A 27260-nucleotide genomic window follows, 5' to 3' on the forward strand; every position below is an offset into this window, starting at 1 on the left:
TGGTTTCCCATGGTTTATTTACTAAAGTTGGAGACTGCAAAATCAGGCTCACTTCTGCATAGAAACCAATCAAGTTCCAGGTGTTATTGCCAGAGCTTAACCCCTTGCGGACCAACCACCGAAGTTTTGGGCTTAGATGGCAGGCGCTCGTGCCCGCCACGAACTCCGTGAGACCGACCGCGGGTCCCACGGACTCTAGGTCCGTGGGGATATCCATGATTGTCTCATGGAGAGGAAGAACGGGGAAATGCTGATGTAAACAAGCATCTCCCCATTCTGCCTAGTGACACCGTCACCAATCACAGCTCCCCGTAATCAGTGTCGCGTCACACACAGCCCCCCCCCCCCCCCACAATTAGAATCACTCCCTAGGACACACTTAACCCCCTGCAGCGCCACCTCCTGGTTAACCCCTTCACTGTTAGTCACATTTACACAGTAATCAGTGCATGTTTAATTGCACTGATCGCTGTTTAAATGTGAATGGTCTCAAAATAGTGCCAAAAGTGTCTGATCTGTCCGCAAAAATGGAGCAGTCGCGATAAAAATCGCTGATCGCCGCCATTACTAGTAAAAAAAAATTTTATAAAAACACTTGTTCAAACCAATCAATAAACACTTATTGCAATTTTTTTACCAAAAATATGTAGAAGAATACGTGTGGGCCTAAACAGAGGAAAAAAATGTTTTTTATACATTTTTGGGGATATTTATTATAGCAAAAAGTTCTTATTCTTATTTTTGTTTATAGTGCAAAAAGTAAAAACCACAGAGGCAATCAAATACCACCATAACACAGCTCTATTTGTGGGGAAAAAAGGACATCAATTTTGTTTGGGAGCCATGTTGCACGACCGCGCAATTGTCAGTTAAAGCGACGCAGTGCCGAATCCCAAAAAGTGCTTTGGTCTTTAGCCAGCCAAATGCTCCAGGGCTGAAGTGGTTAATTGAACAAGCTGAGGTTAGAAGCTGATTGGTTTATACGTAGAAGTGAGCCTAATTTTGCACTTTCCAGCTTTAGTAAATAAAGCTTACTTGTTAAGTTAATAATATATTTAAAACGTACTGCTAAGCAAATGAATACATTTAAAGGAATAATTCAGCCTTAGGTTTCAATAAAGCATTAGGGGCTTTTTTTTTTTTTTTTTTTTACAAGACCCTTTCAATTCTCAGTTTCCTTTTTGCTGAACTATTTCACATGTGCATTTAGGAACAATAAAGTAAACCTCTGCAGAAAAAAAGAAAAAGACCGCTTTATGACTGACTTACCTGGCAAGTGACGCCTCCAGCGTTGTGGTGTAATGGACGATTCCATCCTCTTCCGATCTTCTTCTGGGTTCAGATTGCTCAGCTGTTTAATTGGCCGGGCAAACCTAAATCCCACACATGCATGAATGTATGCCAAGATATGCATGCGTGGCTCAGTGCACACAAAAAGATCAGTAAGGTTTCTTCTGCCATTAACCACTTCCCGACAAGGCCATTTTTTGCGATACGTGCAATACTGTACCTAAACAAAATTGAGGTCCTTTGTTTCTCCCAAATAGAGACTTCTTTTGGTGGTATTTGATCGCCTCTGCGGGTTTTAATTTTTTTGCGCTATAAATGTTTTATTTTTTTGAACTTTCTGGTATAAAACATTAACCACTTGCCGCCCGCCATATAGCTGAATGATGTCCGCAAAGTTGTTATGTTATCCTGACCGGACGTCATATGATGCAGTCAGGATAACAACCCCTGGGGGCACGCATCGTGGCGATCGTTGTTGCGGCGTGTCAGTCTTACACACTGCAACTCCGATCTAGGTGTCCAATCACAGCTGATCACAATGTAAACAGGAAGAGCCGTTTATCAGATTTTCCTCATTCGCGTCTGACAGACACAAGTAGAGGAGAGACGATCGGCTGCTCTAACGGTTTATCATCGCAGCCCCCCCCCCCCCCAGGACCACCAGAGATGGCCACCACTGATGACCGCCAGGTATGGCATCCCTGGGGGCCATCGGTGGCAAGAGTGCCCACACATGATGCCAATGTGTGCCCACACCTGATGCCAATCTGTTCCCACCAGCAATACCTACCAGTGACTCCTAATCAGTGATGCCACTTAGTGCAACCTATCAGTGCCCATCCATGCCCATCAGTGTTGCCTGACAGTGACCAGTGCCACCCATCAGTGCAGCCTTTCAGTGCCCACCTGTGCCACCTATGAGTGCCCATCAGTGCTGCATATCAGTGTCCCCTATCAGTGCCCGGCAGTGCAGTCTCATCAGTGCCCGGCAGTGCAGCCTCATCAGTGCCCATCAGTGAAGGAGAAAATGTACTTATTTACAAAATTTTATAACAAAGAAAAACTTTTTCTTTTCCAATTTTTTTTTATTTGTTTAGAAAAAAATAAAAACCGCAGAGGTGATCAAATACCACCAAAATGAAGCTCTATTTGTGGGAAGAAAATGATCAAAATTGTTTGGGTACAGTGTAGCATGATCGCGCAATTGTAATTTAAACAGCAACAGTGCTGAAAGTTGAAAATTGCCTTGGGCAGGCAGGGGGGAAGTGAAAAGTATTGAAGTGGTTAAAAATAAAATGTAAAAAACGAATCTATTCATCAGATGTGTATTCTTTCTACTTTTGGTAAAAAAAATAAGCAATAAGCGTATATTAATTTTTTGCACAAAAGTATGAGTGCCGCCTATCGGTGCCCACAAGTGCCGCTCATCAATGCCCACCAGTGCCACCCATCAGTGCCCACCAGTGCCACCTCATCAGCTAATATCAATGAAGGAGTAAAATTACCTGTTTGCTAAATTTCATAACAAACTCTGAAACATTATTATTATTATTTTTTTCATTTTCCATTTTTTTGGGGGTTTTGGGCAGGAGGGGGGTTTAAGTGCCCAGTAAGCAAGTGGTTAAAATAAAAACAAAATAAATAATAAAAAATAATAAAAAAAAATCGGTGACTTTAAGAAAGCTGGAATATTATTGTAAAAAGTAATGGCTGACTGTGAGGTCATTTTAACATAACAGAATTATCTGTGGACTCTGGAGGAGGGAGTGGGCTGCCTTGGACGGAGACCAGAGGGCAGAGGAATTAGCAGCCTATCCACAACCAGACTGACTGCTTGATGGATTGCAGTAAAGCTAATTATTAAGTAAATAAAGCCTGGAACTAATCTGTGAAATACTAGAAATGTCCATTAGCAGCTTTCTGCATTTTGATTTCAGCCTAATTTCAAAGTTTGCTATGAGTAGCTCAGGCCCAACCAACCGATGCAGTGTGAGGAAGAGATTACATTGTGCCTTGTATAGATGCTGGAAAACCGAGAGACGCATCAAACTCTGATGATTTACAGAAATTTGTTTGGCCAAGTTTTCAGAATAAATTATTTAGCCACTGTGGTGCTCCCACTATGAATAATTAAGATGACAGTCATCCTTCAAATACTTATGAGTCATAGTTAATATCAGAATAACTAGTAAAAGACGAAGAGTCTGGAAGCTGCTGCCCGTCTATACACAAGAGTGACTGAAGCCTGGCACAACGCGTCTAAGTTATCAAAGTATTTGAAGGAAGAGAGGTCCCAGGCACGTGTAACTTCACTTTAGCAGACACATTCTTCCTTTCATCCTTTAGAATCATTTCCCATACAGATCACATTCAAATTGATGGTGGTGAGACAATGCGAATTGTCTCAGTCACTTTTCTTGAACAATTAAATGTCAAGCCTGTGTCAATCAATTTACAGTAAAATGGATTTGAACAAATGCCTTAGAAACTGAACTCTAGGCAGTCACAAAACGCACAAATGAATACAGCTTTGTAATTATGAACGCATAATTAAATGCATTTTTTATATGTAAATGGCGCACCTGAATTTGACCCGGCATCACCCTCTAGTGATCTCTGTACAATGCGAGTGTGAGAGGAAGAAGCTGTACAAAGAGCCCATGTGCTGTTCATGTGCTGATAGGAGGAGAGAGCAGAATGACTGGGATAGGAGATCAGGTCTGTATTACTTTTCCTTTCAATGACCAGTTTTGGGCTGCGATCGGTCCAGGAGGTTGGATGATGCTGGTAATCAGACTGAGGAAGTCTAGTGGCAGAATGAATAAGGCTGGGGAACCTTCCTGATTGAGGCCTGATTCACACCTATGCAGGCTGCAGTTTGCATATTGCAGGTGCATTTTGCATTTTTTTCAATGCACATCTTTAAAACATTGACGTCTATGGAAACAAAAACCAGAAACCTCCCTGGCCCTTTACATAAAATGCAGATGTGACCTACATCCATAGGAAACCATGTTAAATGGACAGTAGTGGGTTTGTGCACAACTGAAAAATGCACTAAAAAATGCACTAAAAAATGCACAGGTGTGAAGAAGGCCTTAGGGTGAATATTGCAGCAAAAGCTAGTTTTGCTACTTTTTTTTTTTTATCTTTTAGCCTGGGGTTTTACTTTATCGCTGTTGAAGGCCATATACAGTATGTATAGGATTGTTAAAGTTGAACTCTGGGGAAAATAAAATAAAAAAAATACGGGACATTTGCACTGTATAAAATAAAAATAAATAAAAAAATATAAAAATCACCACAAATGATGGGTGTACTATGTGTGGGTTGTGCTGTGTTCCTCAAAAGTCCTCCTTTCATTTATCCTGAAGAGCACTGTAAGTGCTGAACATCCAGAGCTGAAACCTACAGTTCAGGCAATAGTGCAGTGAAGAATAGTGGTCCATGCGCTCTCCACCTTATCCATTCTTGAAGGACCTTGTATTCTTTTTGTAGAATACAAGGGGTTTGATTTACTAAAACTGGAGAGTGTAAAATCTGGTGCAGATGTACATGGTAGCCAATTAGCTTCTAAAGTCAGCTTGTTCAATTAAGCTTTGACAAAAAATAAAAAATAAAACTGGAAGCTAAATGGTTTCTATGTAGAGCTGCATCAGATTTTCTACTCTACAGTTTTAGTAAATAAACTCCAAAGTGGTTCTGTGAATGGTTGAGGAGAGGGGAAGGACAGATGAATGTTACAATCTCTACTGGTCCGATCACACGTCTTGCATCTGTGAAATGCAGTGGCGGCTGGTGCTTGATATTATGGGGGGGGGGGGGACTCAAACAACCCCCCCCCCACAATTCGCTATTGTCACACAACTGGGTGGGCTCAGGGCACAGTGCTCTGAGCCCTGAGCCCTCCCTTTTTTTAAGCCAATTAGAGCCTCAGGTTCTAATCATGTGCTTCCAAAAAAAAAAAAACATTGAAATCCATGCGTCCGATGACCTGCATGGAGATTAGAGGGCCGAACGCATGGATTATGGGAGGTGGCGCCCCTATCTCTGCATTACAGGCTGCCACTGGTGAAACAAGAACAAGACATTTTATGAATGGATGAGGTGCTACCTACTATTATCACTGCACCATCACCGGGACTACATTTCAAGACAAAGTTTGGTACTTGCAGCACTCTCTAGGATGAATGGAAGTACACGTTTTAAAAAATTCAGAACAGCCCACACATGTAAAATCCATCCTAAGAGGGGATTTATTTTCTTTTTACATGAAAAATGTCAATTTTTTTTTTTACCAAAGTTCAAATGTAAAGACAGGTAATCATTCAGTTGATTGGTTTAGACATATATCATGTGTGGGCTTGTCCATTGCGTTCGGAAGTCCATCGTAACTCTGTCGAACACAGGGTCATTTATAGTCATTTCTAGGCAGTTGAGTATAGATGCATTTTTTGGAAAACAACACAAATGAGTTCAGGACGGATGTTCAGAGCCCTTTGAGACGCCAAACGCCTGCAACAGCTTGTAAACACATGTAAACACAGTAACTTGTATTTACTTTACAGGCATTTTTAACCTTTCACTATTAAAAAACGCTTCTAAATGCAAATGTGGCTAAACGCAGCAAAATGGAGGCTGGTTACAATCTGTCAAGTTAAATCAGAGAGAGATAGAGAGAGAGACCCAGAACCACCCATTTCCCATGTAAGGAACTGTGTAAATTCTAACTGCAGTGGATAACATCAATGGTACCCACAGTGGGCTTTCTGGCTTAAAAGCAATGTTTGCTGGAAAGACTTAGAAATTCACTGACTTGTTCAACTTGTTAACCAGAATTCTTCACTAAGCCGAATTCCCAGAATAAAAAAAAAAAAAAAAAACACTTGTAGTGGGCTGGTGTCATAGCTGATCACATATTCAGCACCATGGCAGTTGCAGATCAAACGGAGGCTAAGATGGCAGCTTCCTTGGCTGAAAATGATAAGAGAGGTTTAGTTTTGTTTTAAATGTTTGTTAAAGCAGAACTAAACCCATGGATTTATCAGTTTTTTTTTTTTTAAACTTTACATTCTTGGCAGTTTGGAATGCAATTGTCACCTTTGCTTGTGTCCTTAACCAAGCTGTCAAATGGCTGGTGTCATAACAGATCACATGTGCAGCAGCATGGCAATTGAAGATCAAAAAGAGGCCAAGATGGCAGCTTCAATCGCTGAAAATTATAGCAGGGTTTCATTCGGGTTTAAAGTGATTGTAAACGATCCCCTTGTAAAACATATGTATATACACCTTTTTTTATAAGTGATCACATTCCCTCTGTTCTTAGCTGCATAGGAGCTGGGGGGAGGAGAAGCAGAGAATGCTGCAGGTGTGTGTCAGAACAAGTCTGATCATTGGAGGAGAGCAGACTTGTGCCTTCCCAGCATAGCTAGAGAACTGACAACGGTGTGTTCTCATGCTTAGTGTGTTAAGTTTGTAATAGGAAAAGCAAGGGGAATAGCAAGAACACCAGGGATTTCACATAAAGAAAGCAATACAAAGAGAACTGGATACTTCTCCATACAAGTACATGGTACAGCAGGCCCACATCAGGAATATGAAGCATTGGGGTACCAAATGCTTTAAGTCCAAAGGGAGAGGAATAATGTGTAATATCAGCACTCCAGTGCCCTCTTCTCTGATGCTCTGGATTGTAGCTGGGCTCTCATCATCCTCATGTACAATGCAGGGATATGATCAGAGGCGACTCTACACTTTGTGAGGCCTTAGGCAGATCTGAGACATGAGGCCCCATTCACATCCATAATGGGAAAAATAATTCAAGCGATACAAATTAACGGTATGAATTGCATATATTAAGAGTTTTCAATTCTATGAACTATGAATTCACCGTTGATAGAATTGTCTCTAACCAATTCTTCTTTAATCAAATATATATTACATTACATGCATATTTATCCATTTACATGATGGTCAGGTTAATACAACCCAGCCAGCACAGAGTTCCCCCATATATCAGAGTCTGCAGGATTCCCCCTTACAGGCCAAGGGAACTCGGATATAAAGGGGAATGCTGCAGACCTTGGTGTAAAGGGGAACTCTAACGTAAGGGACGGGGGAGCTTTGGTGACCAAAGATTACCTTTATATCAGAGTCCACTGCATTCCCCTTTACATCACAGAGTTCCAACTTGCATTTAAAATGGAAACTCTAACATGGAGGGGGCTCTGGAGCACCTTCCACAGAATGAGAGAGTCGCAGACATGATACAGGAGATGGTCAGAAACTGCAGACATGATACAGGAGATGGTCAGAGACTGCAGACATGTTACAGGAGATGGTCAGAGACTGAAGACATGATACAGGAGATGGTCAGAGACTGCAGACATGATACAGGAGATGGTCAGAGACTGCAGACATGATACAGGAGATGGTCAGAGACTGCAGACATGATACAGGAGATGGTCAGAGACTGCAGACATGATACAGTAGATGGTCAGAGACTGCAGACATGATACAGTAGATGGTCAGAGATTACAGACATGATACAGGAGATGATCAGAGACTGAAGACATAGTACAGGAGATGATCAGAGACTGCAGACATAGTACAGGAGATGATCAGAGACTGCAGGCATAGTACAGGAGATGGCCAGAGACTGTGCAGACATGATACAGGAGATGGTCAGAGCCAGAGACTGCAGAGATGATACAAGAGATGGTCAGAGGCTGCAGACATGATACAAGAGATCAGTGGCGGCTGGTACTCACAATACTTGGGGGGAGGGGGTGCAAACAGAAAAATTCTAAAAACCTCAAATGCAGCCACTGTGCCCGTCAAATGCAGCCACTGTCCCCGTCAAATGCAGCCACTGTGCCATCAAGTGCAGCCACGGTGTGCCTTAAGTGCAGCCACGGTGTGCCTTAAGTGCAGCCACCGTGCCCATGAAGTGCAGCCACCGTGCCCATGAAGTGCAGCCACCGTGCCCATGAAGTGCAGCCACCGTGCCCATCAAATGGATGCCATCCTCTTTGTGGCAGACAGCATCTGTTTGATTGGGGCGAGGATATGTGCTAGGGGACTTTGGGAGGGGAGAAGACATGTGCTGGGGGGGGTGGATTTCATATGCAAGCCCCCTTATAGCACAAGTCCTAAAGTGCCCCCTAGCACACAGTGGTGTCACTAGGTGCGGTAGAACATGGTGTCACGGGATTGAGGGGGGAATAGAGCTGGAATAGGATTGGGGAATGGATGGAGCCAGAATGGGATCAGGGGATGGATAGAGCTGGGATGGGATTGGAGTGGTAGATGGAGCCGGATGGGATCAGAGGGATAGAGGGAGCCAGGATGGGATCGGGGGATGAAGCCGTGATGGGATCGGGGGGATGGATGGAGCCAGGATGGGATAGGGGTGGGGTGGATGGAGCTGGGATGGGATCGGGGGAATGGATGGAGCTGGGATAGGATTGGGGTGGGGTGGATGAAGCCGGGATTGGATCGGGGGGTGGAGCCAGAATTGGATTGGGGTGGGGTGGATGGAGCTGGGATTGGATCAGGGGATGGATGGAGCCGGGATGGTATGGGGGATGGATGGAGCTGGAATTGGATCGGCGGGGTTGATGAGCTGGGATGGGATGGATGAAGCTGGGATGGTATAGGGGGATGGATGGAGCTGGGATTGGATCGGGGTGGATGGAGCCAGGATGGGATGGGGGGGGTGGATGGAGCCGGGATGGGATTGGGGGGGGGGGTGGATGGAGCCGGGATGGGATTGGGGGGGTGGATGGGGCCGGGATGGGATTGGGGTGGGGTGGATGGAACTGGGATGGTATGGGGGGATGGATGGAGCTCGTATTGGATTGTGGGGGATGGATGGAGCCAGGATGGTGTGGGGGATGATGGATGGAGCTGGGATTGAATCGGAGGTGGATGAAGCCGGGATGGGATTGGGGTGGGGTGTATGGAGCTGGGATGGTATAGGGGGGTGGATGGTGCTGGGATTGAATTGGGGGGGATGGATGGGGCTGGGATGGAATCGAGGGGATGGATGGAGCTGAGATGGGATTGGAGTGGGGTGGATGGAGCCGAGATGGTATGGGGGGATGGATGGAGCTGGGATTGGATTGGAGTGGAGTGGGGTGGGGTGGATGGAGCCGGGATGGTATGGGGGGGATGGATGGAGCTGGGATTGGATCAGGGGATGGTTGGAGCCGGGATGGTATGGGGGATGGATGGAGCTGGGATTGGATCAGGGAATGGATGGTGCCGGGATGGTATGGAGGGAAGGATGGATATCCTCTCCCGCCAAATCACTCCAAGTAAAATCTTGCTTGTACCCACCTCCCTCGCTCTCTTATTCATGCCCTCCTCCCTTCCAAGACTAATTTTTAGATTACACAGACCAGCGTAGCATGCCTCTCGGTACAGTTGCATGATTCGTTCCCCCCTCCTCCTCTGCGAACAGGAAAACATCACAGCACAGGAGGAAGAGGGGCGGGTTCAGTTTGCTCAGCTCGGCACTGTGTGGGTCAGGCAGCTGAGGAGAGATGCCACTCAGCTGCAATGCACAGTGGAGTGGAGCTCACGGCGTGTGGGAACAGAGGCACCCGCACAAGACGCGAGCATTGCGGGAATCTGATTCGCTGGGACTCCGAGTCAAGAAAGCAGGGCAGTCCCAGCGAATCATCGAGGTTACGGTACAGGCAAATTAGGCGGCCGCTCCCACGAGGCCCCTATGGGGACGAGGCTTAAGGCAACCACCTAATCTGCCTAATTAGAGAGCCGCCTCTGGATATGGTGTCAGCGCATGGCTGTCAACCGGAGCGCCAGTCACATAGATGGAGGGAGCCTGCTAGAGTGAAGAATAAGGTAGATACGGGCATACCCCACCTTTAAGTACACAATGGAGTTTATTTACTAAAGCTGTAAAGTGCAAAATTAGGCTCACTTCTGCAAAGAAACCAATCAGCTGCTAACCCCAGCTAGTTCAATTAAGCTTTGATAATAAAACCTGGAAGCTCATTGGTTTCTATGCAGAAGTGAGCCTGATTTTGCACTTTTCAGCTTTAGTAAATAAACCCCATTGTGTAGTTAAAAGTGGGGTATGCCTGTATTACAGCTCTCTACCCCCAAACTTAATGAGCATTGTACAGTGTGGAAAGGCCCCACTGTAAGCATGTTTTTATACTAATTTCCAGAATTCAGCTTTAACGCACCCAAAATGACCATTGTATGGCAGTCAAAACAAGTGGTCGCTAGCATATAATGCTCACCATATCCCCATGAGACTAATCACTTAATCTACTAAGCATGTCACTGTTATTCAATCCCTTGGTCAATACAAAATAATGAGGACTGCACCCATTAAACAAATAATCATTATCTACATTTATTGACATTAACCTCACACAGGACAGGCCATCTATCTCATTGAGCATGTCCCTGTCATTAGATCTTCGCGTGCCTATATGAGGCTATAGCTTTATAGATTTTGAACCCATTAAACAGGTCATTATAATTAGATCCCCTTTGTTACTACACTGGGCAGATCACTTTAAGGACCATAAACTAAAAAATGAAGTCACCTTTAAGATGCAGAGCTTCTTAATACTGCACACATTATTGCACAATCTCTTATGTGTGCATAAACAGTTGTCACTCAAGAAGATTTGCACTTCATGAGCATTCATTGGGACAGTTGACAACATATTAGGTACAATATGAACTAATATGGCTTGTCTATAAGTAACTACACCTATACACATGCCTAAATGCCATACAATTAAAACTGAAAATTAAACAAAATAATAATAATAGCACAAGCAGAGAATACCTTCAGAGAAACCCACATGCCAAAATAAGTAAATCCAAACACAGGCAATTGACTAGCTATACAAATGTGGACTATTCATGTAACATGCCTCCATTCCAGACCTCCATTTTGATGAATGAGGTCCCACCATCACATTACATTACAGTGTCTCTAAAGTTTTTTTTCAGCTTGGTAGAATGAAATAGTAGCCAGGTTATAAGCTCATGAGAAATATAAATACTGTATATGTGCACATATATGGTATATACACAGACACAGAGCTACGCTGACATATGATTTCAGACTTTTCCAATACAGATATACGGTGAGACTGTACTGATATAGCAAATGTATTTAAACCCAACATTGCGTGTGCTTGTGAAACAGTGAAAAACTACAATACTGAAAATCATGAGTAGGCAATGCACTAATAACTTTACAGCTACCGATACTTACTTTAGAGTTAAAACATAATTGGTGGCCCTAAAATTTTTCTTCAGTAGGGATGCCGAATGTGTTTAGCACAAAAGTTAATTGTGATCGAGCCAAATATGTGTGGGCCTGAGAGAGAGAATATTAAAAAAAAAAAAAAAAAAAAAAAAAAAGACGTCACTGAGGAGGCTGGATCAAGGACAGGAAAGTTGAAGACTTAGGCTTGGTTTACATATATGAATTTTGGCGTTTTGAACTGCATCCAATTCACATGACACGTGAACCGACAGCCTTCTCTACGGAGCCAGTTCACATATCTGCGGGCTGACCACGGTCTGCTTTTTAACTTCTTCAAATCCACACAATAGCCAAATGATGGCTACATCGCGGACCTGCTTTTCCGGGAGTACGTCTATTGACATCCTCCTGTGCCCAAGCGGCCTGCACGCCCCCTGCAGGACGCACGCGGCGTGCTCTGTGATCAGCGAGTCTATGATACTCTTACTTGGAGTAAGGGGTCAATCCCAGCCAATGGCAGCTGATCATGTGATATCAACAGAGCCGGTAAAAAAAAAAGTCGATCACTTGGGGGGAGGGGAGGGTTGGGCTAATAATGGTTGATCGTTTTTGTCTATCCCAGAGTTCAGCCTATTGGTTTGATCATTCACAACAGTCCCAGTTTCTCATGGTGCCTTGGGAAAATGAATTGCCCAGTCCTGCTCCAAGGGTATAGTAGACTGATGCCTTTTCTACCTCTAGCCAATAAAGAGGACCTAGAGGAGATCACATAATTGAGAGTTCAGCAGTCTACCATCACTATTCATACTGGGTTTCTCTGCAGCTGTCCTGGGCTCAAAGAGCATGGTAATCCCAGAAACTGCTGGTGGGGTGGGGTGGGGTGGGGCAAAAGATGTGCAAAGATGCCACAACAGTCCAGCAAAAACCTATGGGGAGAATTCTGAATTAATATCAAACAAGTAGGCTCAGGACGCAGTGCCAGTTCCATTTTTTTATAGAAAAAGTTTTATAAAACCAGTTGCTTATATTTCTGAATCTGCTAATCATTTTGACATGTGTTGTCATTGAAAACTTAACTGCTGCTTATGTATTTTTCTCAACTCAGTTTGAATTGCTCAGGTCTGTAATAGGTTTGCCTCAAAACACACAAACATACAGCACATGCACAGAACAATCACTGCACTTTTCCATAGATCAAGCTGTCATCTAGGTTTACTGGTTCCTTTACCCGTTAAAAAAAAAAAAAAAAAAAAAAAAAAGGGAAACATCAATGTTATCCCATCTCTTTGTTCCTGGAATTGTCCCTTTAATCCATTGACCATGTGACTTCGCTTTGCACTAAGCAAGCATATGGGTTTTGAATAGCACATAAAGGTCACAGGCATCTATATAATGCCGCCTGCACGTTTGAATGACTGTTTTAGTGCTACCTACACACCTGTGTTTTCCAGAAGGGCTAGCTTTGCTTTTAAGACTGTGCACTGAGTGACAAGAGTGAATGTTATTTTCTAATGACCTTTAAGAAGCTCTGGGAAGGTCACCGCTCCCTCACTGGCTCCTGAAGTCTTTTCATTAGTTTTTCATTTGCTTGTGGACCTTGGCCAATAATGGATTCTCTCGATCACACTCACGTGGCAGCTTTCTACACAGCCGAGCCCGGCCTCCCATCCTGAAAAGAGGAAAAGAGCAAGTTTTAATTGCGAGTTTACTGTAACTCCTTAGAACAGGGCAAACATTTCATCTAGACAAAAGGCAAATTTCAGTTTGGAAGACATCTTAAAATACTGTCTGTTATATAGGAATCTTTAACATTGCATGATCATAAACCATATATGAACTACACCAGCAGCCCCATAAATTGAAATCAGATTGTGATTGAATACTTATGGATGTATTTATAAGGCATTTGCAGGGCTATTCATCCTGTGAAACTGCATGATCATTCATTCTGTGCCAATCTCTGCAAAATCAAATGTTGCTAGGCTATTGTCACTCCGGGTCAGGTGTCATTCAATAGCACGATTTAGAAAAATAATGCATTTTGGCAATCAATGCTTACTTTTTTTTTTTTTTACAATCATCAGCTCCATCTAATGACCATGATGTGGCATTTTCCTGATTTAACCTGTTCTCATGAATGAAGAACTTTCCACCTAGAGAGAAAATAGTCTAGCAAAGATAGATTTTTCTGGGATTTGCACATAACAAACATACATGCAGTTTTGCAGGGTAAACAGCTCTGCAAATCTTGTATAACTGCAAGTGCATCCCTAGCCAAACCATGTTCTTTGTAGGCCCGTTCAAACCAGCAAGCATTGGTGTGATGGAGTCTTAATGCAATAACTAGGCAATGTAATATGTCTTATTGCTTCAGTTCACACCACCAGGCTTTGTTGACATGCGGTAAAAAAAAAAAATATATATATATTACATGTTGCATTTTTGAGCAGCACAGCACATTCCGACACTGTAACACATCATACTGCACTGCAACATGCTGTGGCATTTAAAAATAAATATTGAGGAGTTCAAAAATAAAATAAAAAATAAAGCACTGTAATGAGTTTTAAAAGTGTCATTTCTCTTGTGGAAAATTTGAATAAAAATATTGGAAAATAAAATCACTGTTGGAATTAGAAAAAAAAAAGAAAAAAAAAAGTGTATCCTAACATTTCATATGTCTGATATGTGTCTGTGTTCCCATATACAGTTGAGCTTGTAAATTTACATACCCTGGCTGAATTTATGATTTATTGGTAATTTTTCAGAGAATATGAATGATAACACAAAAACTTTTCTTTCACTCATGGTTAGTGTTTGGCTGAAGCCATTTATTATCAATCAACTGTGTTTACTCTTTTGAAATCATAATGACAACAGAAACTACCCAAATTACTCTGATCAAAAAAGTTTACAGACCCTAGCAATTTTGGATAAGAGTCAAGATTAGCGCAGGTTCACAGTATACAACATATATGTAATCTTGTGAATAATTATATACCTTATTGTGTAAATACTACAAATTAAAAAAATTAACAAAAAAAAACCCCCAATAGCTGAAATGTAAAAAAATGTGAAAATCAATACTATGCAAATGTCACAAAGTATCCCGCTTACTATACGCCAAACAGCACAGAGACAAGCCTCAAACCTTCTGGCACAAAGGCATTTGGGGTGATGAGACCAAAATGTACCTTTTTGGTGACAATCAAAAACGCTACAGTTGGAGGCCTATGATGAAAGGTACACCATTCCTACTGTGAAACACGGAGGTAGATCACTGAAAGCGGGAGTCCGCCGGGACTGCGCGTTTTTTTTTTTTTTTAAAAGCCAGCAGCTACAAATACTGCAGCTGCTGACTTTTAAAATACGGACACTTACCTGTCCAGCGCGCCCGCGATGTCGGCACCCGAAGCCGATCTCTAGATCGTCTCTCGGGTCCTGCCGCCGCCATCTTGGGTATGGGAATCAGGAAATGGAGCCTTTCGGCTTCATTTCCCGGTTCCCTACTGCGCATGCGAGAGTCGCGCTGCGCAATAAGGACGGTCCCCGCTGCCTCTGGGATCTGTGTGTTTCCCAGCAGGCAGCGGGGCACTTGCGGAAAGGGGCGGGCACTTGCGGAAAGGGGCGTAATCTACGCCCCTTTCCGCAGAGAGCTATCCCGGAAGTGGGTGCAGATACCTGTACTGTACAGGTATCTGCACCCCCTCCCCCCTGAAAGGTGCCAATTGTGGCGCCGAAGGGGGGGAGGGTTTCCGATGAGCGGAAGGTCCACTTTAGGGTGGACCTCCGCTTGAAGTTTTGGGGATGTGTGAGCTACAAAAGGGACAGGAAATTTGATCAAAATTGATAGCAAAATGAATGCAGTATGTTATCAAAAAATACTGGAGGAATATTTGCAATTATCAGCCAGGAATGTGCCTGGGACTTACTTGGAAATGCCAACATGACAATGATCCAAAACACAAGGTCAAGTTGACCTGTCATTGGCTACAGCAGAATAAAATGAAGGTTCTGGAGTGGCCATCTCAGTCTCCGGACCTCAATATCATTGGGCCACTCTGGGGAGATGTCAAACGTGCAGTTCATGCAAGACAGACCAAGAATTTCCAGGAACTGGAGGCTTTTTGCTAAGAGGAATGGGCAGCTTTACCATCTGAGAAGATAAAGAGCCTCATCCACAAATACCACAAAAGACTTCAAGCTTGATGTAAAAGGGGCAATGCACGGTATTAAGAACTGGAGTATGTAAACTTTTGATCAGGCTCATTTTGGTAGTTTCTGTTGTCATTATGATTTGAAAAGAGTAAACACAGTTGATTGAAAATAAATGGCTTCAGCCAAACACTAACCATGAGTGAAAGAAAAGTTTTTGCATTATCATTCATATTCTCTGAAAAATGGCCAAGAAATCATAAATTCTGCCAGGGTATGTAAACTTATGAGCATAAATGTAATTGTATTAAAAAAGAACACTCACTGGCCACTTTGTTAGGTACACCCATTCAATTGCTTGGTAACACAAACAGTTTTCAGCCAATCACATTGCAGCAACTCAATGCATTTAGGCAGATGTGGTGAAAACAACTTTCTGAAGTTCAAATCAAGCATCAGAATGGGGAAGAAGGGGGATTTAAATGACTTTGAACATGGCATGGTTGTTTGGGTCAGATGGGCTGGTCTTGGTATTTCAAAAACTGCTGATCTACTGGGATTTTCATGCACAACTATCACAAAGATTTACAGAAAATGGCCTACAAAAGAGAAAATATCCAGTGAGCAGCAGTTGTGTGGGCGAAAATGCCTTGTTGAGGTCAGAGGTGAATTGGCAGAATGGTTCAAGATGATAGAAAGGCAAGAATAACTGAAAATAACCACTCGTTACAACCAAGGTATGCAGAATACAATCTCTGAATGTACAACACAGCAAAAAATAAAGCAGATGGGCTACAGCAGCAGAAGACCACATCGCCTGCCACTCTTGTCAGGTAAGAACTGGAAACGGAGGCTACAATTCGCACAGGCTCACCAAAATTGGACAATAGAAGACTGGAAAAATGTTGCCTGGTCTGATGAGTCTCTATTCCAGCTGCGACATTCAGACTGTAGGGTCAGAATTTGGTATAAAAAAAAAACATGGAAGTATGGATCTATCCTGCCTTGTATCAATGGCTTAGGCTGGTGGTGGTGGTGTAATGGTGTGGGGGATTTTCTTTGCTCAATTGTTACTAAGGGGTCCAAAGTGTGCTTTGTTTAAACGCCATGGCCTGAGTATCGTGGCTGACCATGAACATCCCTTTAGGACTACGGGTGTACCCATCTTCTGATGGCTCTTTTCAGCAGGATAATGGACCATGTCACAAAGCTCAAATCATCTCACCACTGTTTTCGTGAACATGACAATGAGGTCACTGTACTCCAATGGCCTCCACAGTCACCAGATATCAATCCAATAGAACAATTTTGGGATGTGGTGGACATTAGCATCATGGATCTGCAGCAACTACATGATGCCATCATGTCAATATGGACCAAAATCGCTGAGGAATGTTTCCAACACCTTGTTAAATCTATGCCTTGAAAAATTAAAGCAGTTCTGAATGCAAAAGTGGATCCAACCAGTTACTAGCAAGGTGTACCTAAGAACGAGGTGGTGAGTGTATAATGTTGTCTGTGCAGGATTTCCTTTATGTGAAATTCCTGATGATCCTGCCAGTCCCCCTACTTTTTTTATTTCAAACTGATCACGCTAGACATAGAAGCACATCCATCCCAGTGTGGTCAGTTTGTTTCTTTGCATTCCACAGTAGTGTATTACTTACTCTGAATAATAAAGAATACTACATTTAGATTAGCTGCTATGTCATTACTGCCTAGCCTAGTCATTCTTTTTTTTTTTTTTGCTCATGCTGGGTAAATCATAATTCTGTAGTTTGGGGCAAACCCCTGCCTAAGGATTCAAAGGTCTACTGGGAAACAATTCTTTGTCTGCCTCTTACTTTTACTTATAGGTACGTTTTTGAAAAGCTGTGTGTGCAAGGACTCATGATTGCTTAGGTGAACAATGAACATTTTGTAGCGCTATAACCTTGGAGACCATTTTGCTGGTCATTGTAATCTCAACAAACCTGGACAACAATGTAGCACAATATAACAACAGATGGCTACAGACATGACATGGTTTCTCATTTTTGCAGGCCGTGATATACACTATACTACAAAAAGTATTGGGACACCTGCCTTTACATGAACCTTATTTGTATCTTAGTCTGTATATTGAGTTGGCCCACCCTTTCAGTTATAACAGCTTCAACTCTTCTGGGAAGGTTGTTCACAAGCCTTATGAATTTATGTGAAATCTCCATTAATAGCTGTAAAATATTGTAATTAGGAATATATTTTATTTAGCTTGTATCTATGCAAGCTGGAACATATTATCTTCCCATATATCTCTGGTAAGACCAGACAAGTCAGTGCCCAGGCTTGCGTATACAAACAATGGGATCCAAACCTCATTGTTTCACACCTACTCACTTCAAAAGGATCCCATGCAGGGATATGCAATGAAGGGAGGCCAACCCGGAATCAATACTTAACTTCCTGGGAACATTCAAGTTAATCTCCTGCTCAGAATAGGCTCTAGGATTTGCATTAAAGGGGGCTGACTTATGCAAAGTATAGGGATCAGAGATGTAGCCAGTCCTTAACCAGCAATAGGGAAGCTCACCAATCAAAAGCCATGCTATGTCAACCAATGAGGAATCAGCCTGTAATAAAATACACAGAATAGATGGGAGGGAGAAACACTCTTTATGGGAGAGCAGCCATCAGAATGGAACCTTGTTGAAAAGGGTAATTATGGGAAAGGTCTGCATTTTACTTATAACTAAATATGTTTGTAGATTAATGTTTTAAGGAATATACGCTCTATTCCTTCATGCGATTCTCTTATTGTAACCTAATATTTTCTTCTTTGCTGTAGACTATAGATAGATGGTTGTCCATTAGATAGACTTTCAACTACTTATCAGTAAATGTTATTGTGTTAAAGCTTTCACTCTTGGTCAAAGAACTGTCATTTAACCCACATCATAGTTTCATAGTTAGTAAGATTGAATAAAGACACCAGTCCAACCTGAGTGAGTGTCTACAATTGTCCCTATCCCTGTACATTGCACACTCACATTGGTCCCTACCCTCAAGGAGCCCACAATCTAAGGTCCCCATTCATCTATTAGGGCCAATTTTGAACAGAGGCCAATTAACCTACCTGCATGTCTTTGGAGTGTGGGAGGAAACCGGAGTACCCGGAGGAAACCCACGCAGGCACAGGGAGAACATGCAAACTCCAGGCAGGTAGTGTCATGGTTGGGATTTGAACCAGCGACCCTTTTTACTGCTAGGTGAGAGTGCTAACCACTACACCACTGTGCCGCCCCACACCCCCGCCATCATATCTTTGAGATATTAAATCTTAAATATAATAAACGGGTAACAAGAATGACCATTCTTCCAAAAGTTCATTTGTGAGGTCAGACACTGATGTGGACAAGGAATTACATGGATGAGCAAGGTTGGGGTGGAGGAACTTGACTGGCCTGCCCACCACCCAATAGAACACCTTTTGGGATGAATTAGAGCAGAGACTGCGAGCCAGGCCTTCTCATCCAACATCAGACAAACTCCTAAACCTCGTGGACGGCCTACCCAGAAGAGTTGAAGCTGTTATACTTGTAAAGGTTGGGCCAACTCAATACTGAACCCTACAGCCTAAGAGGGGGTGCCAAGGCAGGTGTTCCAATACTTTTGATAACAATGTGTCTAGTAGTAAAGCACAATCAAATGGACTTGCTCTGGAATGTTGAAGATGCTTTGCAGCTTGTCCAAGCCACTTCTTCCATTCAAATTAGAACTGAAGAAATGGTTTGGACAGGCTACAGAAGGACTTAAACATTACAGAACAAGTCCAATTGAATGTGACTACTACTAGATACTACTTTGGTCTTTTCTGCATTTGTTCTTTTGATTTTTCAAAAGAAAAATATGAAATAATTTAGAGGTTGAATAAAATGGTTTACAGTCATATAACATGTTTGGAAAACATCTTGTTATATTAGCATATAAATCAGACTAAAAAGGAGGGGGAAATGGAGATAAAAGGGAACAGATGCTTCCAAAGGAAGCACAGTCCCTCCAAAGTTAGGAGCTGCAATAAAGTTTCCTGGAAAGGTGATGTAAAGCCCCTGCCTCCTCACTTATTATCTAAACCCCACTGTAAAGAGCTTGAAGCTGAACTGATGCCACAGAAATGGATATTTAAGCTGGGTACACATAGGCCAAAAATGGTCAGTTCAGCAGGAAGCGGTCAACATTTGACTTGTGTGTATAGCTCCTCGTCTGAAAGAAACTGGTCCCACAACTGGCTTGTGTCAAACGAGCATGGTGGACAACCAGCATTCGATCAATGCTCACAGCAAACAGCAGTGAGCGCTGAACACTGTGTTCTGGTGGGGGGGGGGGCATTCCCGACAGGACTTAATAGCTCAGCAGGAAGGTCACCACACTAACATTGGATGTGTTAATATGACAATCTAAGGTTTTTTTTTTTTTCCCTTTAGCCTGCTGGTTACACAGCATTAGTCAGATAAAGCTTGGTTTTCATAATCTTACCACCACTTCTATGTTAGTGTCTAAATATGACCATGCAGTCCAGTATTCAGACTTGGACCATGATGCTCAGTGCATTCTACAATCTAACAAACCAATCAGACCATGTATTCTGCAATCTGATCGTGTGAGTGTTATCTCCTTTATATTGAATGTACATAGGCAATAGATATGAAGAAATCGTCACTTCAGGATAAAAACGAAAAAGCCTAAACTAAAATAAATGGAGGTGGACAGTAGATATATGTCCATGAGTGTCCAAAGGAAGCCCATTTCTACTCAGCCAAAAACAGGTATTAGTATTCATTTTTTTTCAGACTCAATTGATTCCTAACACAGAGGAATTCTCTGTTACCAAGCATACAGAAGAGCACAGTGAAATGGTTCAGCACCATGGACAGCACATAAGCGGATTCATTTTCCTATGTCCACTCTGTCCATGGTGCTGAAATAATTGATGACCTGAAACTACAAGATTGCCAGCTGAGATAGTATTGATCTGTCCTGCTTCCAGCATTTATGTGATAGAGGACTCATTAAATGTAACCTGTCTCAAGAGCAGTGTAAACAGCCAGTTGTATCCTGCACCCATATTTCCCATTCTTATACTATCTAATCATGTCTGTGCATAGCAGTAAGAAGACAATACAATAACACAAAGTACAACTAAAATTGATAGCCTTAAGGCAGGAAATGGGGATATAATGATTGATGAATACAATGAATACAAGCTTCCATGCTTTCTTTTTGTTTAGGTACATTTGCCTATAATGAACCTAGATGATACCAAAAAAAAAGAAAAAAAAAAAAAACACAATAGCCTTATTTCCGTCACATTTTGTTATTTATAAAGCCCAGTAACTTAGACCACAACTATCCTGTGATGTCACAAAAATGCTTTGTTGTTAGGCCACGCCACTCAATTATTGTATTATGAAAACTAGCCGAGCACCAGAAGATTAAAGGATTATTGGTAGAAGATAAAAAGCAACAGCTTTGCATATAAAAATGAGCTGTGAAAGCAGCCCAACACCGTCATTAAAAAAAAAGAAATAAAACAATCTATACGCCTATACCAGTTAAACACAGGAAGATGATTTATAATGTGGTTTTTCCTCTGCTGTTACTTAATAGCAGTTAAAATGAATATGCATTGACAGCTAAACTATTATATTATTTAGTTGTTTTTTTTTAAGGATTTCTGCCAGGGTCTTAACATGTGGCACTTTAGCCTGATTTTAAAGACGAGCCTTTTTTTTTTTTTTTGCAGTAACTATATCTGTAAGTACTGTGGATCTTTGTTTGGCAGTTCTATGTAGATGGCTGTGGGAAAACAAGTATTAAATTAAGTTTCCTTTAAAAAGCTGCAGCTTAGTCAGAAATTTATTATAATATGGTATTTTTTTTATGAAAAGAAAAATCAGTGAAAGATCATTTTATTCACTGTCATTTATTTATCTTCTTAAAGATATTTTAGGGTAACAGGAGCTATGCCAAGCCCCATCAAATCCTCCAATACTGTATCATCAACACTAATGCATGATGTACAGGAAGGAACAGGCCTATTAGTTCATGTGGGCAGATTTATTTTGGCCTAATTCAAATCTTCTATGCTGTGTGAATCTAGGGAGCAATGGCCACAAAAACATACCAATTAATTTCACATGTTCATGATACTTCAAGCTACCGTCACTTCATTTTGAATGTACTTTAGTATATGCATGATAGTTTATAGGTGTATATTGAAACAGTTTTTGCTTTAAAGTGACCCTAAACTCTGTTTTAAAAAAAAATAAAAAATCTAATCAAGTATGTCTTAACCCAAAACTGTGCCATCTATTGCTCTCAGCCTCCTGCAAACCCCTTTTTTTGTGGTCTGAATTCCTGTTAGAGGGTAGCTACCTTTGTTGTCCATGGTACCATTGTATGTAGAAACATAGACCACCCTCTCTTCTTCCATCCCCAAATTGATTATGGACTATGAGATTTGTTTTGTGCATAGAAAAGCACACAAGAGCACAGCTAGCATGTACTGCTCATGCCAAACAATTGAAAATAAGGCGAAAAAGGAGAGGTTCACAGAGGATGTTACAAGAAGGCAGAAACAATTTCATGAAAAATAGATTACATTAAGTAGTGGATATTGTCTAGTGTAAGTATTAAAGAATAGAGCAGGGAAGAGTTATAACCCTGCAAGTTTATTTTTTTACTGTGCTTGAAATAAGGAGAAGAGATGCAAAAGTACGTGAAAGTACTGCAAACACTCACTAGAAAGTGAAATGTTCTTCTTATGGCGCGTACACACGATCAGACTATCCGGCGGACAACCTGCTGGGCTTTGCAGCAGAGGTCCGCTGGACTTTCCAAACAAGCGGACCTGCCCACATACGACTGGACTTTTTTTTTTTTAAATGAACGGACTTGCCCACACATGGAGTAAAGTCCATTCATTTTGAACGTGGCTCCAGGTAGACGGAACTAGCGAAGGAAGACAACGTCGCCACCTCCATCGGCGAGATTGACACCTCGCTAGCCCCATCACCTAGTATGGATTTAAAGGGGAACCCCTACATTGAAAAAATGGCATGGGGGTCCCCCCAAGGTCAATAGCAGACCCTTATTCGAGCACGCATCCCGGCCGGTCAGGAAAGGTGGTGGGGACGAGAGAGCGCCCCCCTCCTCCTGAGCTGTACCAGGCCCCGTGCCCTTAACATGGGGGGGTGCTTTGGGGAAGGGGGGCCCTGTGGCCCCCCACCCCAAAGCAGCTTGTCCCCATGTTGATGAGGAAAAGGGCCTCTTCCCGACAACCCTGGTCGTTGGGGTCTGTGGGCGGGGGGGCTTATCAGAATCTGGGAGCCCCCTTTAATAAGGGGGCCCCCAGATTCCGGCCCCCTACCCTATGTGAATGAGTATGGGGTATGATATACCCCTACCCATTTACCTGGGGAAAAAATGTGTACATAAAAAAAAACACAACACAGGTTTTTAAAATACTTTATTAGACAGCTCCGGAGGTCTTCTCGCCAGACTCTTTTACTAGCGGAGGAGCCCGAATTTCTCCTTAGTCACCGCCGCCATCCAGGGGTCTTGTCCCGCTGTTCATTTCTTCTTGCCAGGCCTCTGCTTTCTTCTTCTAGCTTTGGCCCGGTCTTGTCGCTGTCGCCTTCTGCTTCTTCTTCCGATGTTGACATGAGAAGAAGAAGGAGGAGGAAGAAGAAGGAGGAGGAAGAAGAAGAAGAAGAAGAAGGAGGAAGAGGAAGAAGAAGGAGGAGGAGGAGGAGGAGGAGGAAGAAGGAGGAGGAGGAAGAAGGAGGAAGACGATGGAAGAAGAAGGAGGAAGACGAAGGAAGAAGAAGGAGGAAGACGAAGGAAGAAGACGGAGGAAGAAGAAAGAAGGAGGAAGAAGAAAGAAGGAGGAAGAAGAAAGAAGAAGGAAGAAGGAAGAAGGAAGAAGAAGGAAGAACAAGGATGAAGAAGGAAGAACAAGGAAGAACAAGGAATCAGGAAGAAGAAGGAAGAACAAGGAAGAATGAAACTAGACCGGGCTAACGCTAGTTAAAGAGCTGGAGGAAGAAAGCGGAGGCCCCACAAAAAGAACAGGACAGGACCCCCGGACGGCAGCGATGAAGGAGAAAGCCATGCTCCTCCGCTAGTAAAAGAACTAGCAGAAGATGGCGGAGGAGTCCGGCAAGAAGACCCCCCTGAGGTGTCTAATAAAGTATTTTTGTTGTTGTGTTTTTTTATGTACACTTTTTTCCCCAGGTGAATGGGTAGGGGTACATCGTACCCCATACTCATTCACTTAGGGTAAGGGGGCCAGAATCTGGGGGCTCCCTTATTAAAGGGTGCTCCCAGATTCTGATATGCCCCCTGCCCGCAGAGCCCCCGACAACCAACGGCCAGGGTTGTCGGGAAGAGGCCCTTGTCCTCATCAACATGAGGACAAGGTGCTTTGGGGTGGGGGGGCCTGCGGCCCCCTGCCCCAAAGCATCTCTTCCCCATGTTGAGGGCACGTGGCCTGGAACAGCTCAGGAGGGGGGGCGCTCGCTTGTCCCCACCCCCTTTCCTGACTGGCTGGGCTGCATGCTCGGATAAGGGTCTGCTATGGACTTTGGGGGGACCCCCACGCCGTTTTTTCGGCAAAGGGGTTCCCCTTTAAATCCATACCAGGTGACGGGGCTAGCGTGGTGTCAATCTCGCCGATGGAGGCGGCAACATGGACTTCCTTCGCTAGTCTCATCTAGCTGGAGTCAAGTTCAAAATGAGTGGACTTTTCTCCGCGTGTGGGCATTTCAAAAGTCCGGAGGACTAGCACACAGACGAGCGGACTCGGCAGTCCGGCGGACAATTTTGAGTCAAAACTTCTAAGTCCCCCGGACTTTTGGGAACAAAAAGTCCGCCGGTGCCCACACACAGGCGTATTGTCTGAAGGACTCTGGTCCGCCGGACCAAGTCTGCCGGATAATCCGATCGCGTGTACGCGGCATTAGTTGCCACCTTTTGTGGAATTCTGGTGAAATTTCACATTTCCTGTCTCTGTGGCAATGATCAACAGGACAGAATGGAAGCAGAGGAATCTCCCCAGTGGGATCACAGGCAGCAAACAATGCTTTACAAGTGATCTAAGCCCCCGTTCACATCGGCGTAATTTGACGTGTGATTTGACAGGTTAAATCGCAGCCTATTGCCGGCAATATGAGTGACTTTGTGGCACCGCACAGATTTCCAAAAGTTCCTGCACTACTTTTGGCGAATTCAATAGACATCTATGCATGAACCAACACAGATGTCTTTCAAGTTGCCCCAAAAGTCATACTGAAATGCAGCTTTGGAATTATGTGACTTCAGAGGAAATTGCACAATTTCAAAGCCGTGTTCTATGTGAATGAAGGCTAATCCTTCTCTACTGTGTCCAAAACAAATGAAAAGGTTTTGGGAGGCCCAAAGCAGTATTAAAAGGATATGTTCACATTGTGTAACAAGTTACACCCATATTCAGGGTGTAACATGTAACATGTTACAAATGTACTGGCCTCCGCACCCACCTGGATCTCCCTGTTTGCTGCCACAATCGAAAGAAAACGGGGCCGTGCAGGGCTCGGCCCATGTCATTCATTTACAGTTTCTGTAATTTAATGGACTACAACTGCTAACAGCCTTTGCATCTGTCGGCTTGTAGTTCTCATTGAACTACTATGGCACTCTTGAGCTGTTTTGATTCTGCCCGTCAGTGTGAAACTGCCTGCCCATGCGATGTATGGGGAAGACAGCTCACACTGACAGTCTCTGCAGGAGACATGCATGGCATCAGCGTTCTGCTGATAGCTGGTGCAAAGCTTTCCAGGCTCCTAAAAAAAAAAAAAAAAAAAAAAAAAAAAAAAAAGAATTGTAAATGGACCTGCAAAAAAATGTGCATTTATTTTTATTTTTTTTAAAGGTGAACTTAAAACCCAAAAGCAAACATTTATTACATTGCAGCCTATCATTTCTTAGGTGTGATAGCTGCATTAGTTTCATTTTTTTAGGCTTTCTTCTATTTTCAGTCGGCAAGTCATACAGTTACATAGTTACATTGTAGGTGAGGTGGAAAAAAAGACACACTTCCATCAAAAAGACACAAGTCCAACCTATGTTTTTCACAAGCTTCCATCAGTTTACAGGAATGAGACAATCCATTAACCACTGTCAGGGGTGATTAAAATGATCAGCTTTTATTTATATGTAAAGCCTTTATCCCAAAAGGTAAAAACTTACTGTAACTGATTACAAAATGTGAACTTGAGTTTGGCTTCAATTTATTATTCTATTAAAACGCTAATACATTTAACACTACCCTCCCCCTATGACTAACATTGTTGCTGTCTGCTGTGCCTCCTGTTCTCATTCCTCCAGAATTGTCTCTCACCAAGCAATACAGGTGGTGTGTTATTGGCCAGATCACCAGGTGAAAACAAAGGGTAAAAGCTCAAAAGAAATAACTGGTGCAGTCATCACATTGAATGATTTATAAGCTGCAATAGATTACTTTTTTTGGTTTTAGGTTTAATAGAGCAAACAATAAGCTGCCATTTTGTGTGCGCAGTATTGAAATAAATGGTACATAGTGGAATTATATTTCATATAACCATAATCCCTCCAAATATTTTTTCTGCTCTGCAAGAAAGCGTCCAGCTCCAATTTATTGTAATGGATGGCACAAATCTGTATTCTCAATCAATTCTGTGGTCCTTAACATCAGCCAGCAGAGAGTAAGAGAGATGAATGGCACGACTACTAATTGATCAATAACACAGGCAGTATTAATAGTGTTTGTTACTTGCCAGGATAATAACAGTCTACAAAGTGCAAACAAAGCACAGGAGCAGAGCATCTGTCATTATCTTCTAATTGTCCCTGCTGAGTCCTGGAACCTTGTGACTTTCTTCCCAGACCAGACAGGTCATGACAATCAGTCAAAAGGACAGATGCTCTCATGCATCTACATGATATGAAGACAACGGCTCCATTACTCACACAACCCTTCAATACCAAAACCAAATTGTCCTATAAAGAAAGCAAAGGATTTAACCTAATGTACCCCTTTGGACAGATTCATGTATCCTTGAGCAGATGAATAAGGAATGACATTCAGGGCAATGGTAAACTCCTTTTACAGGTCATGGCCATAGACTTTATCTAAAATGTTTATGGATAAACGTCTATAGTAATGGGAAGCAGTGACCCACAACAGCTGATCAGAAAATAATTTTGGCGACAAGCCCTGATCAATCATGCACCACTACCATTACAACTTTAGCCATGTCTCAGTTTTCACCTGGATCACCCATTATAACCCACTATGTACCATCCAATGTGGGAAAATCTGGCACACATTTGCAAGGACTACAATAAGCATACACAAACAAAAATATAATTGATTACTGAAGATAATCAAATTATTCCGCCTGCATACATATCAAATAGATATTGATAATGTAATTGGGGAAGAAAAAAGGGGGGGGGGGCTGAGGACGATGTTACTGACCCTGTTGCCAATTAACTT

At 42.7% G+C, this 27260-nt stretch overlaps 1 protein-coding gene across 2 annotated transcripts in view; it reads right to left on the minus strand.

Moving 5' to 3' along the window:
* LOC143932790 (leucine-rich repeat and fibronectin type III domain-containing protein 1-like protein) overlaps positions 1–27260 on the minus strand; it is an 897047-nt gene that overhangs the window by 482002 nt on the left and 387785 nt on the right. The window contains exon 3 of one of the 2 annotated variants that reach the window (XM_077455856.1): positions 13068–13220. The gene's annotated coding sequence lies outside the window, so the exon portion shown is untranslated. Of the gene's footprint in view, positions 1–12989; positions 13221–27260 lie in introns of both variants that reach the window. The other variant, XM_077455875.1, reaches the window with a different exon arrangement.

Source organism: Lithobates pipiens, unplaced genomic scaffold (genome assembly GCF_037356315.1).
Source record: "Lithobates pipiens isolate NorthernLeopardFrog02 unplaced genomic scaffold, aLitPip1_a1.2 Scaffold_1, whole genome shotgun sequence".
NCBI lineage: Eukaryota > Metazoa > Chordata > Amphibia > Anura > Ranidae > Lithobates > Lithobates pipiens.